We start from the raw sequence: 13,988 nt of genomic DNA, 5'->3' as shown, positions 1-13,988 counted from the left end.
TAATTGAAAAAGTGCATAATCATTTTCTTTAAACATGTAATGGAACTATGAATTTCTTTCACTTTACAATTCATGTTTGATATAACTTTATGATTCCAACATTTTTTTGATATAACTTTAATTAGCAGACTTCCATGACTAAAAGTAAATATATCAATTTTATACTACAAGAAGCAAAGTTATTATAGTTATGAATAGATATTTCATCATAGCCAGAAGATAAGTTTTTGAGCATTATCACTATAAAGAAGTGTTACATGCAGAAATTAATGGATATGATGTAGCTTGATCATTACACAACATATAAATGAATGGGATTACCACTCCATACTTCATAAATGTGTAAAAAATAATTATATAGCTAGGCAGCAATGGCTCATGCTTGTAACCCTAGCTACGAAGGAGGCTGACAAGTGAGAATCATATTTATTTTTCATTTTTTATTGTGATCATACTGTACAGAGGGCTTACAATTACATGGGCAAGATAATGAGTACATTTCTTATCAAGCATTGCAGCCTCCTCCTTTGTTTACCCTTCACATCCCTTCCCAGCCTCCCCCGCCCCAACACCCAATCCTTGCCCCCCCACCAAAGAGGTAAAGTTCTTTTTCGACATGACAACTTGTACTTCTCATTGTTGTAACGGGTCCACCTGTATCCTTAAATGACTTTTTTTTCCCCTTCTCCTCCACAAATCATACCGACATCAAATATAGTGAAAGCAGGGGTTTTACTGTGGGGGAGGGACATACAAAGCAACAAACAAATAATCTTATAAATGTGTTAGAAACAAATGCATGAAAGAAAAAAAAAACATTTAAAATACATATCTTGTAATACCTGTTTGGTCAAGTTGGTCAAAATCACTCCATGAGTATATCTTAAAAGTATATCCAATTTAAGAGGTCAAATACATATTTTGTACTGACAGTCATCTTACAGCAATAACTTACTACCTAATTATATGTGTATCTTCTTACCTAACATTTACTAAGAGCTGAAAATGCTCTCTTTTATCTAACTTAATGATCTAAATTCTTTGATTATGATGATGTTATTATTTGACAAATAAAATGTGCAGAAGGGTGGTTCCACTGAAATGACAGGAAGGAACACTGATAAATAACAACATTGCAACACAGCTCTTTTTAGCCTCACTCTGTCCACATTGGCAAGCAACATTGCAACCTCACACACACACACACACACACACACACACACACATGTGTGCACATGTACACACACATATACATGCATGCCAAATTCAGGGCTTATTGCACAAAAAAGTTCAAATAAAATATTAGTGATTAGGAAAAATGATAATTTGACTTATTACAAAATAATACATAATCCAGTCACCACGGTTTTTACATTTTACCTGTCTCTCCACATGTGACCACTTAATTTATTTTTAGTTCATTCATTCATTCATTCTTTCATTCATTAGTTTGGTGCTAATACTAGAGCTTGAACTCAGGGCCTGGCTCTGTCGCAGAATTTGTTAACTTTTTTGTTTTAGGTTTCTCCAGGCTAGCATTTTACTGCTTATACTACAGCGCCATTTCTAGATTTTGTTGGTTACTTTCAAATGAGATTCTAAGGGACGTTTTTTGTCTGGTTTCAAAGCACAATCATCAGATTTCATCTTTCTGATGAGGTAGGATTAAAGACCTGAGCCACCCGTGTGGCTCCTACTTTTTCCTGTACTTATGTAATGCACATACTTAGATATTAATTTAAAACTGAGAACATAGAAGCAAGATGTACAGTGATAATATTGTCCTGTCAGAAATTCAAGTTAGTATTGCAAATTTCTTAAGATCATACACAAAAAAATATTTAAGAAGAAATCTGATGATGTGTGTGTATATTTGTGTGTGTGTGTTTGTGCTGTTGCAATATGTTCCACAAATAAGCACTGAGCAGGGGTGTCCAGCCATTCACAGTTATGTCATGAATATCTGCCTTGAGATACCAACTCATGGACAATGTCTAGGTGTCCACTATAGGCTTCCCGATGAAGAGGGGTATACTCATCCTCATCCCTAGTATTCATATGAGTGGCCTTTTTGGAAAGTCGTCTCTGCACTGTAGTAAGCTGCAAGGCAAGCACTCTACCACTGAGCCACCTTCCCAGTCCAAGGATTAAGATTCTTCTCTTTATGTAGGCGACTAAAAACGTATTTACTAATTTCTATATATAAATATTATTTCCGTCTCTTTTAAAAAATAAAAAAATTGTTTGCTCTGTAAATTGATTAGAAGCATGGATTTTGTGGCTAGTTAGGTCATTGCACATCTGTATCTCTTTTCCGCTTTCTCTTTCATGGATCTCATAGACAATATGGTTGCTCAATAATTATCCTAATTTATTTTGCTTTTATATTTTTGGTTGCATCATTTCACTTTCTGCTCTGCCATTTCCCAAAACAGCACCACACAAATAGAAAAATCCAGAAGTGTTTCTGTGGCTCAAGTGGTAGAGCGCTTGCCTTGATTTGAAGAGCTAAAGGACAGTGCCCAGGCCCAGAGTTCAGGCCCCACAACTAATTTAATAAAAAAAAATCTATATACTTGATAATTCTACTAAAAGATCTGACTGAAATCAGGTGAATTACACTTTTCCTGTACAATTAAGGAATAAGTCCAGGCTACGAAATCAACTAGAGAAGGCAGGCAGATTGTATCTGTGACAAAACTTTGTGGAAAATGGAATCACGGATTACTTACTGGTGATTCACTTGCAGTTGAACCATGATTCTGAACTGTTGCTTGCTGATTGTGAACTATTGCTTTGATCATTATATTCTCCAAGAAGAAAAAGTCAAATTTAATTGATAGCAAAGGACTACTAATACATTTTGACTTCTCATTAATCATCTTCAATCATCAAAATCACCTGAAGACAATAGACAGGCCTATTTGTAGATGAAAACATGTGTATTTTTTAAAAAACAAAGAATTGGGGAGTTCCGGGAAGATGGTGGAGGAGAAGCTGGAGTCTAAGTAAACTCTCGCATAGAAAGCAGTTTTAGAGTTCCAGTGAACAGTCCTAAGCCAGAGAATTACATGAAGTGAGCCATCACAGGACAGAGTGATAGGCCAGAGAGGGGAAACCCAGGCAAGGAGACACTTCTGAGCTCTTGCCTGCAGCCACCGAAGGGGCTGCCGCTGTGGCGATGGCGGGTAAGCGCAGAAGCCTACCTGAGCCACAGAGAGTATGTCATGAAGGAGCCAGACACAGGAGGCAAGCAGATTCTACTCAACACCAGCAAGAACCAACAAAGAGCAGACATCTTATCGTGCAGTTTGTAGACCAGAGACGACCCAGGAACCAAGACTCAGCGTGAGTAGAAGCCTGACATGCTCACTCCTTCTCAGGGAGCAGAGGAGGGAAGGCCATCCCCCCCCAGCACCGGAGATCTCCATCTTGGATACCGACAAAGCTCAGAAGAGTTGCAAGCTCCAACTCAGGCCTTGGAATAAAACGAGTCATTTAGCAGGTCACAAGAACTTAACGGCAGCCTGACCTGCCAGACTCAGCTCCACCCAGGGAAAAGTCCCACAGCTCGGGTGCCAGCCCTTGGAGTGGCTTTCTCCACTGCGTAATGAGATCCAGAGGCCTGCTCCTCCCTCTAGCAGCCTCGACAATCAATTGAAATTCAGTAAACAGAAACCCTGAGAATGGCTCCAGGCTGGGCTCTGTGAGTTTTCACAAACTAGCCCCCTGGAAAAGCTACTGTTTGTTGAAAGGCCTCAACTCTACCCAGAACCTAGCCTCAGCACAGCATCCCCCTCTTTTCTGATACTCAAAGCAGATCTGCCTCCCAATGAACTAGCCAGGGAGGAGGATCGCCAAATCCTGGGTAAAGCAGAGCATTTTTCTGCCTGTTTGAACAAACTGACTTAAGAAACCAACCAAACCACAGGACCACAAGCAAACCAGAGACTCCAACAAGAGGCTGGTTACGGACACAAGGGAGATGCAGGACTTTTCCCACTCCTCCAAAAAAAAAAAAAATCAAAGAACTTTTTTCTTTCTTTCTTCTTCTTCTTATTTTTTCATTTTTTATTTTTGGTACCTTGTATAAAATTTTTTTTCTAAAACTTTTTTTTAAATCTTCAATCTTTGCCTTTTTTGAAAAATAAATTGTTTTCCAGAAACTTTTTTTTCCGCTTATAATTTTTATTTTACGAATAAGTGAGTGTGCGTTTTTCTTTCTTTTTTGGTTTTCTTTCTCTTTTTTTTTGTCTTTTTTAATTATCTTTTTGTTTTTTGCTTAGCTCTACTAAACTTCTCATCTTTTTCTTCATCCTTTCTTATCCTTTTCACCTTCTTCTCTCTTTCGTTCTTCTTTATGTGACTTAATTCTTGTCCTGCACATCCTCAGATAAACAAGTAGTTGACTATTAGACCCTACCCACATTGTGTACACACTTAATCCACAAATTTATTACTCAAGTCAAAACCTCTAAGACTTAAATTCCTTAATAGCAGTACTACCTCTTTATACCTATGTAATATTTTAAGCATTTTTATTTTTAAGTTTTTCACATTTCTTTTATATCCCTCCCCTTCTCTCAATAAATTCACATTCTTATCTAAATAGATTGTAATTGATTCTACTAATTTTATTAATTTTTACCTTTCTATTTTTTCTGGTCTTTTGTTTCCCCTTTCCCTTTCTTCTTTTATTCTCTCTCTCTACTTTCATCCTACCCAACCTATTTCCTGCTTTGAGGTTAGGTCTTAGTTAACTCTCCCTAAGCCTCCCCACATCAATCTATTCCTATTTTTACCCACATCTCATCCTAACCCTAATAATTTCTGGTCTTCCAAATTCTTCTTTGGGGTTCGTAGCTCATTAATGTATAGTTGTTTGACGTTGAATAGATGTATCTGTTGAACTAGATTGTATCTGTAGACTATTGACTGTGCAAATTCAGACTTGGGTTGATGCTTGCCTTAAGATAGTGTTCTAGCACAAAACTGGTGCTATTTTCATCTCAAATGGGCAGAGTAAACCGGAAAAACACAAGAAAAATTGCAAATCTGGGTATCTCAATTCCCAATCTTGATAATCAGGGGACAGAACAGATAATGAATAATCCACAGGAGAATTCCCAAATAGCTCTACAAACACTGCTGGCAAGCATGATAAATGAAAAGATTGAAAGCATACAAAGGACTCTGTATGAGCATGTAGGGAGGGAGAGTAGGCAATCCAAAAGTTTATACAGGAATATCATAAGCATGAGGAAGCTACTCAAAAACTGTTATAGGATTTGCGTAAGCAGCTTGAGAATACTCAAAGAGAAAGGCAGGAACTGCGTTAGCAGGCTGAAAGCACTCAAAGAGAACTACAGGAGTCCCACAAACGGGAGGAAGCTAATCAAAGAGTAATAGAGGAATTGAGAAAACAGGAAGAGAATACACAAAGATCACTAAAGGCATTGATGGAATCCATTAACAATGAGCTGAAGGAAGTCAGGGATGCCACAAAGGGAATGCTGAATGGAACCCAACAGAAGGAATGGGAGTCCAAGGAAACCATACCCAATCAACTAAATGATCTGAGAATAAACACTGAACATCAAATTAAGGAGGTAAAGAAGTTCATACAAGATCTAAAACAAAGCTTCAACAAAGAATTTGAAGCCATCAAAGCTGACCAATTAGAAGGAAAAGAGATAAAAAACAAAGTAGAAAGACTTGACAGCAGGTTAGACAATGCAGATGATCGAATCTCAGGGATTGAAGACAGCCTAGATATTATAGAGAAAGAACATACAACCATCCAAGACAAGTCCAAGAAATATGATAGATCTATCCAACACTTGGAAGACACCATCAGAGGCCTAATCTAAGGATAATGGGTGTAGAGGAGCACCTGGAAACAGAAGTTCATGGCCTAGGAAATTTGTTTAACAGGATCCTAGCAGAGAACTTCCCAAACATGCAAAATGATAGGCCTATTCAGATACAAGAAGCTTTTAGAACTCCAACAGACCAGACCAGAATAGGACATCCCACTGTCACTTTATAATCCACAGGATCAACATAGAGCAAGGGAAAGATCCTTAAAGCTGTGAAGGAGAAAAGATTAATCACCTATAAAGGGAAACCAATAAGAATCACCTCAGATTTCTCAGCACGGACAATCAAATCAAGAAGAGCCTGGAATGATGTATGCCACGCCCTAAAAACAAACAACTATCAACCAAGAATACTGCACCCAGCTAAACTCTCCTTCATAACTGAAGGCCAAATAAAAACCTTCCATAACAAAGGAAAATTGAAACAATACATCTCCACCAAACCAGCCCTACGAAAGATTCTTAAAAATGTCCTACACATAGAAAACCAACAAGACCACAATAAAGGCCAAAAAACTGCACCCAAACTGAGAATCCAAGAACCATAGGAAGAACCCAGTTTTTGCAGCCCCCAAGAAGGTAGATAACATGGCAGGAATTCCAAAATACCTCTCAGTCCTTTCTCTTATTGTTAACGGACTGAACTCTCCAATTAAGCGACATAGACTGTCTAGTTGGATTAAAAAACAAGATCCTTCTATCTACTGCCTTCAGGAGTCACATCTTGCCCATAAAAACATACACATTTTCAATGTTAAACGTTGGAACAAAATTTACCAAGCAAACAACCCCCATAAACAGTCGAGATTTGCAATTCTAATATCAGATAAAAGAGACTTCAAATTAAAATTCGTGAGAAGAGATAAAGAAGGTTGCTACATACTAATAAAGGCATCTCTCCTTCAAGACGATATTAAATTCTAAATATCTACCTGCCAAACAATGGTGCACCCACATATATCCAAGAAACACTACTTTTCCTCAAATCCCCATATAAATACAAAGACATTAATTGTTAGGGATTTTTACACAACAATCTCCCCACTAGATAGATCAACTCAGCAAAAACTCAACAGAGAAACTAGAGACCTAAACAACTGCATATATCAACTAGATTTAATATCTAGTTGATATATCTAGTTGAATATTTCACACAGCAGCATCAGAATACAAGTTTTTCTCAGCAGTACAAGAAACATTTTCCAAATTAGATCACATTTTAGGACACAAAGCAGACTTGTCTAAAATCAGAAACATTGAACTTATACCTTGCATTCTTTCTGAACACAAAGGAATAAAATTAGAACTCAACACCAAAAGCCACCAAAGAAAGTCCGGTATCACATGGAGACTGAACAACACACTGATGAATCACGAGTGGGTCATGGAAGAGATTAGAAAGGAAATTCAAATGTTCATGGTATTCAACAAAAATGAGCACACAAATGACCAGCACCTCTGGGACACAGCAAAACTCCGAGGGTAATTTATACCTCTGAGCTCCTACATCATCAAACTGGAGAGATCTGAAACCAACAATGTAGTGACACATTTAAACCTCCTTGAAAAAGAGCAGCAAGATAAACCCCAATCCATTAGAGGAAAGAAATAATTAAAATTAAATCAGAATTAAATGAATTACAATGAAAAAAAAACTATAGAAAGAATCAACGAAACAGAGTTGGTTCTTTGAAAAAATTAAAAAATTGACAAACCCTTAGCAAATCTATCAAAAAAAGAAGGGAACACACCCAAATAAATAAACTCAGAGATGAGAATGGAAACATCACCATGGAAACAACCAAGATTCAGAACATTATAAGGGAATACTCCTCAAAACTTTATGCTAATAAGTTTGAGAACTTGACAGAAATGGACCTTTTCCTAGAAAATATTGACATGACAAAACTAAACGAAGATGAATTAAACCAGCTTAATAGGCCCATATCAAGCATTGAAATAGAAACAGCAATAAGAGACCTTCCAGCAAAGAAAAGTCCAGGACCAGATGTTTTTACAGCGGAATTCTACAATTCCTTCAAAGCAGAGCTCACACCAATTCTCCTTCAACTCTTCAATGAAATTGAAAGAGAAAGCTCACTATCGAACACATTCTATGAAGCCATCAAAACCCTCATCCCCAAACCAGGCAGGGACTCATCAAAGTAAGAGAACTATAGACCCATTTCTTTGATGAACATTGATGCAAAACTTCTCAACAATATTTTGGCCAACCGACTTCAACAATTCATCCAAAAAATTATACACCACGATCAAACAGGATTCAATTCAGGGATGAAAAGCTGGTTCAATACACGCAAATTAATTAATATTATTCATCACATCAAGAGGGGCATGAGTAAGTACCACATGGTTTTCTCAATAGACACAGAACAAGCATTCGACAAGATCCAACACCCCGTTATGATGAAGGTATTGGAAAAATTAGGAATCCATGGGACATTCCTCAATACAATAAAGGCTGTATATGACAAACCTACAGCCAGCATTATACTTAATGGTGAAAAATTAAAGCCATTTCCTCTTAACTCAGGAACAAGACAAGGATGCCACTCTCTCCACTTCTCTTCATTCTGGTATTAGAATGCCTAGCTACAGCAATAAGACAAGATGCAGACATAAAGGGAATCCAAATAGGGAAAGAAGAAACAAAACTCTCCCTCTTTGCAGACAACATGATCTTGTATTTAAAGAATCCCATAGACTCCACTCCCAAATGACTCAAGCTGATTCAAAACTTTGGCAAAGTAGCAGGGTAAAAAATTAACCCTCAAAAATCAATGGCTTTCCTGTATGCCAACAATGAGAAAAGTGTGGCTGAAATTAGGAAAGCAACTCCATTTGTAATAGCTCCACAAAAATAAAATACCTGGAATTAATTTTACCAAATAAGTGAAGGACCTCTATGATGAAAACTTTAAAATCTTGAAAACGGAAATCAACACAGAACTTAAAAAATGGCAAAACCTCCCATGCTCCTGGATTAGAAAGATTAACATCGTGAAAATGGCAATACTTCCCAAGGCTATCTACAAATTTAACGTGATACCTATCAAAATTCCAACCTCATTCTTCAAGGAAATAGAAGAGGCAATCCAAAAATTCATATGTAACAATAAAAGACCCCGAATAGCAAAAACGCTCCTCAACGGAAAACACACTCCTGGAGGAATATCAATACCAAATTTCAAACTCTACTATAAAGCCATAGTAATCAAAACAGCTTGGTATTGGCATAAGAACAGACCTCAGGACCAATGGAATAGAATTGAAAACCCAGAAATGAACCTACAGACCTATAGCCATCTAATCTTCGATAAGGGAGCTAAAACAATTCAATGGAACAAAGACAGCCTCTTCAGTAAATGGTGCTGACAAAATTGCTTAACTACTTGTAGAAAACTAAAGCTAGATTCTTATGTATCACCCTACACCAGAATCAACTCCAAATGGATCAAAGACCTCGAAGTCAAAGCAGACACTCTGAAAACATTAGAGGATGGAATGGGAGAAACCCTAGGTCTCCTTGGCTCAGTCCCAAATTTTCTGAATAGAGACCCGGAAACACAACAAATCAAAGAAAGGTTGGACAAATGGAATTGCATAAATTTGCAGAGCTTCTGTATGGCAAAGGGCATAGCTAGCAAGATCAATAGAAAGCCAAACGATTGGGAGATCTTCACTAGCCATACAACAGACAAGGGTCTCATATCTAAAATATACTTGGAACTCAAAAAATTAATTCCCCCAACAATAAATCCTCAAAGAAACAACTGCCCATTATATAAGTGGGCGAAAGTCTTTAAGAGAACCTTCTCTGAATAAGAAAGAAGGATGGCCAATAGACACATGAAGAAATGCTCAACATTCCTGGCCATAAAAGAAATGCAAATCAAAACAATATTGAGATAACACCTCACTCCAGTTAAAATGGCAAAAATCAAGAACTCTAACAACAACAGATGCTGGAGTGGATGTGGACAGAAGGGAAACTTACTTCATTGTTGGTGGGAATGTAAACTTGTTCAACCACTTTGGAAAGCAATATGGAGGTTCCTGAAAAAACTTCACATAGAGCTCCCCTATGACCCAGCAATCCCACTTTTGGGCATTTACCCAAATGTTTACAAACAAGACCACACTAAACCTACCAGCACAACTATGTTTATTGCAACATTATTTACCATAGCTAAGATATGGAACCAACCCAGATGCCCCTCAGTAGATGAATGGATCAAGAAAATGTGGTATATATACACAATGGAATTCTATGCCTCCATCAGAAAGATTGACATTTCCGCATTTGTTCGGAAATGGAAAGACTTGGAAATATTTATATTAAGTGAAGTCAGCCAAGCCCAAAGAAACATAGATCCCATGGTTTCCCTTATTTTCAATATCTAGTATATGTATGACTCAATCAGAGAAGGTCAGATAAGGTGATGTTAGGAAAATGAAATCTTAGATATGTATTTAAAAGGTTTTTTTCCTTTCATGCATTTGTTTCTAACGCATATAAAAGATTATTTCTTTGTTGCTTTGTATGTCCCTCCACCACAATATAACCCCTGCTTTCACTGTATTTGATGTCGATATAATTTGAGGAGGGGATGGGGAAAAGCAATTCGTTTAAATAAGGATACAGATGGATCCGTTGCAACAATGAGCAGTACAAGTTGTAATGTCGAAAACGAACTTTACAACTTTGGTGTGGGGGGACGATTGGGTGGGAGGTAGGAGGAGGCTGGGAAGGTATCTGAAGGGTAAACAAAGGAGGAGGCTACAATGCTTGATAAGAAATGTACTCATATCTTGCCCATGTAGTTGTAAACCTTCTGTACAGTATGTTCACAATAAAATTTTTTTAAAAATTCAGAATTTTATAGCTATTAAAAAAAAGAAAAGAATTTAGGTAGTCATACAAAGGACTTCTATTTTACTACTGCATTATACATTTTTTCTAATGTTGGTTACCAACATTACAAAGCTATTGGAAAGCTATTAAAGCCTTTATGTTGAATAGTGAATTCTTTCACACTCTAACATGGTATTTCCCAAATCATTGACATAGAAGGCATTGTTTCCTATTTTCTCATTCCTAGAATAAGCTGCACATGAAGACCCCACTGGTCCTCATTTTCAGACTGTACTTTGAATACCGAGGAAAATCTTTCCTCTGCTGTCTATCAATTCCCTACTATCCCGTTAGATTAATTCAAAATATTAAAAATGGAAAAAGAGAAAATAAATCATGGTGAAAAAACATATGCAGGAAATTCACCAGATTTTTCTGCTCAGTTCAACCATTGTGAACTCATGGTGAAATACATGGACATCTCATTCCCATTTGCACTCAAAGTCTCTGGTTAGGCAATTCTGACGAAGACAAGGAACAAGATGAAAAAGTGAGAAACGGTATCAATTGCACGAAAAAAAAATGGAGTAGGATTCAAGCAAATATATTCTTTGGGATGCTGAAATTAATCGGCTTACTATGCTGTGTAGACTACTTTACAAAAAGGCCACCCAGATGAATACTAGGGATGAGGATGAGTATACCCCTCTTCATTGGGAAGCCTAGAGTGGACACTTAGACATTGTCCATGAGTTGGTAGCTCAAGGCAGATATTCATGCAATAACTCTGAATGGCTGACAACCCTGCACAGTGCTTATATGTGTAATAATACTAGAGTGGCTTCTTTCTTAATTCATCATGATGCAGATACCAATACCCAAACTAAAGGCCTCTTGATTGCCTTGCATCTTGCTGCTGGGAATAGAAATAGAAAAGATACTCTGTTGAACCATTATATCAAACCAGGTCTGAAGAACCACTTGGAAGAAACTGCATTTAATATTGCCAAAAAGATAAGTATGTATCACTACCTCTATGAAGTTGTGGAAGGCTCTACTAATTGTTCTCCTAAGTCGTAAGGGTGTGGTTAAGTTTCTTAAATTTCAAAAATGCCAGTCCATCCTTTGTGTCCCTTAAATTTTTTTTTCAAAATACAAAGCAACAGCAATATCTTACTTTAAAAATTCATGGATTCCATGGTATTCTTCGAAGTGAATTGCCTGACTTTGATGTCAAAATGTATTCAATAGTTGTTTGTATTCATCTATAATGATTTCTGCAGTTTGTGATTTTTTTAAATCAGAAATAATTTTAACTTATCTGTTGAAATGCATAGTAAAGAAACTAAAGTTTTTCCTCGTAGTTTTCTGAAAAAATGTATGTCTATGTTTGTATGATATCCATAATCTATTTCATTCACTCCTAGATATAATAGTTGGAATTCTACATTGTTATATAATGTATAGGTTCATAAATAAATGTGTCATTTCAGATTGCATTCCATATAGAAGAAGTTTAAGATTTCTTTTTTTCCTAGGTCCTTATTTTATTTCTTTGGGATAAAATTATAATGTTATCTAATTTCAAGTTTTGTAAAGGTTATGCTATGTAAAGGCCTTTCTAAGGTGAAGAATTAATACACTGATGTCAAACTAACCTTTAATTCTATAAATTACATGTATTGTTACACTTGTTTTTTGTAATTAACTTTTTAATAACTGTTTTTCATTTCTTGCATCAGAAGAATGAAAAATATGGAATACTTCACAAATTTTCATATCATCTTTGTGCAAGTGCCATGTTAATCTCTTTATTGTAATTTGGGTAGACCTGCTTCTGAAGTATGTAGTACCCTCTAAATTTAAGTACTTAATGATTTAATCTTTATACAGGCATCTATCCATGGTTCATTATTTGTAACAAGGAACCCTTTTTGTTCCTAAAAATGCTATTGATCTTATTACTCTAAAAATCTGTGTATTGTGGAAAAAACATATCGTTTGGTCGATTACTTACATTTACAATTTTTTTGTCAATGTCTATTTTGTCATTTTCATTTTAAATTTCATCATACTTTGAAACCTTTTCAGCTAAGTCCAAAGGTGATGGCTTTTCAATACTTATTTATCAACTCAGTTAGCTTTGTAGAGCTAATGGATTCAAAGTAAGTCTTGCTTAAGAGCTACTTCTAAACTTCTGCAGCTTAAAATTTCCCAAATGAGGTCTTACTGGGACAAATGTCTACCTGAACCTTTACCCTTCTTCCGTGTAGGAACAGACCAACCAGAATATCTTACCCTGACAGCATAGATTTTCTTACTGGAAGAAAACTAATCTTAGTTACAAGGAATCATAGAGAGATGAACAGTTCAGACCGAATTGTTCGGAATGGAAGGTATTTTATCAAAATATAATTGTTTATTATACTTATCATTTCAAAAGTAGCTAAAGCCAAGAAGGTGAAAAAATTGTTCATATGCATGATTACCTACTGTTCTAGCCTGTCCATCATCCAACCTGGCAGGAATTTACACTACTGATTTTCTATCACCAAATATTTCCATAGGTCCTGAAGAAGGCCATATGTTTCTCCTTGATATTAGGCCTTAAATTGGTAATGTTTTAATCATATTGTTTCCTCTTGCCTCTAGGCTGTAAATCTACAAATGGTAAAGCTTGAAGTCTAACTCTACCAAAAACTGAGATAGAGATAATGGAATAATACTTTAAAACAGAGTTGCTTTTGATTCCCTAACCACAACACAATAATGTAAAACAATTTTTATTTTATATATACTTATATATTTTATATTTATATGTGCTGATTTTAAATTTTACACAGTGAATCTAGAAAATAATTGAAGACTCATCTCAAATGCTCATTTCCTACGTTATTTCAGGACCCCAATTCCTTACAAGAATTAGCAGAAATCAATTGTGAAATGCAAGGCAACTTAAAATGAAAGATGAGATCACAAAATCTGAGAGAAAGTACTGTAATTCAAACTTTCAATTTACACATGACCAGCCCATATGAGTGAACAAAATCACAAATGAACAAGATTATTTTTAGTACCCCTCTCCTAATGAATAATGAAAGATTTCAGTGCAGCCAAAAAAAATAGTTTCTGTAGGGCTGGGAAGGTGGCTCAGTGGTAGAGCACTTGCCTTGCATGCCTGAGGCCCTGGGTTCGATTCCTCAGCACCACATAAGCAAAAAGAAAAAAGCCGG

General features: G+C 36.3%; 1 pseudogene; it reads right to left on the bottom strand.

Annotated features, from left to right (window-relative positions):
* Nucleotides 1-12,504: 12,504 nt before the first annotated feature.
* On the bottom strand, nt 12,505-12,601 carry LOC138814834 (U6 spliceosomal RNA; annotated as a pseudogene).
* Between the last annotated feature and the right edge of the window lie 1,387 nt (nt 12,602-13,988).

This window comes from Dipodomys merriami, unplaced genomic scaffold (assembly GCF_024711535.1).
Source record: "Dipodomys merriami isolate MVZ:Mamm:240054 unplaced genomic scaffold, mDipMer1.0.p SCAF_614, whole genome shotgun sequence".
In the NCBI taxonomy this organism is placed as follows: Eukaryota; Metazoa; Chordata; class Mammalia; order Rodentia; family Heteromyidae; genus Dipodomys; species Dipodomys merriami.
This window is presented reverse-complemented; position numbering and strand designations above follow the sequence as displayed.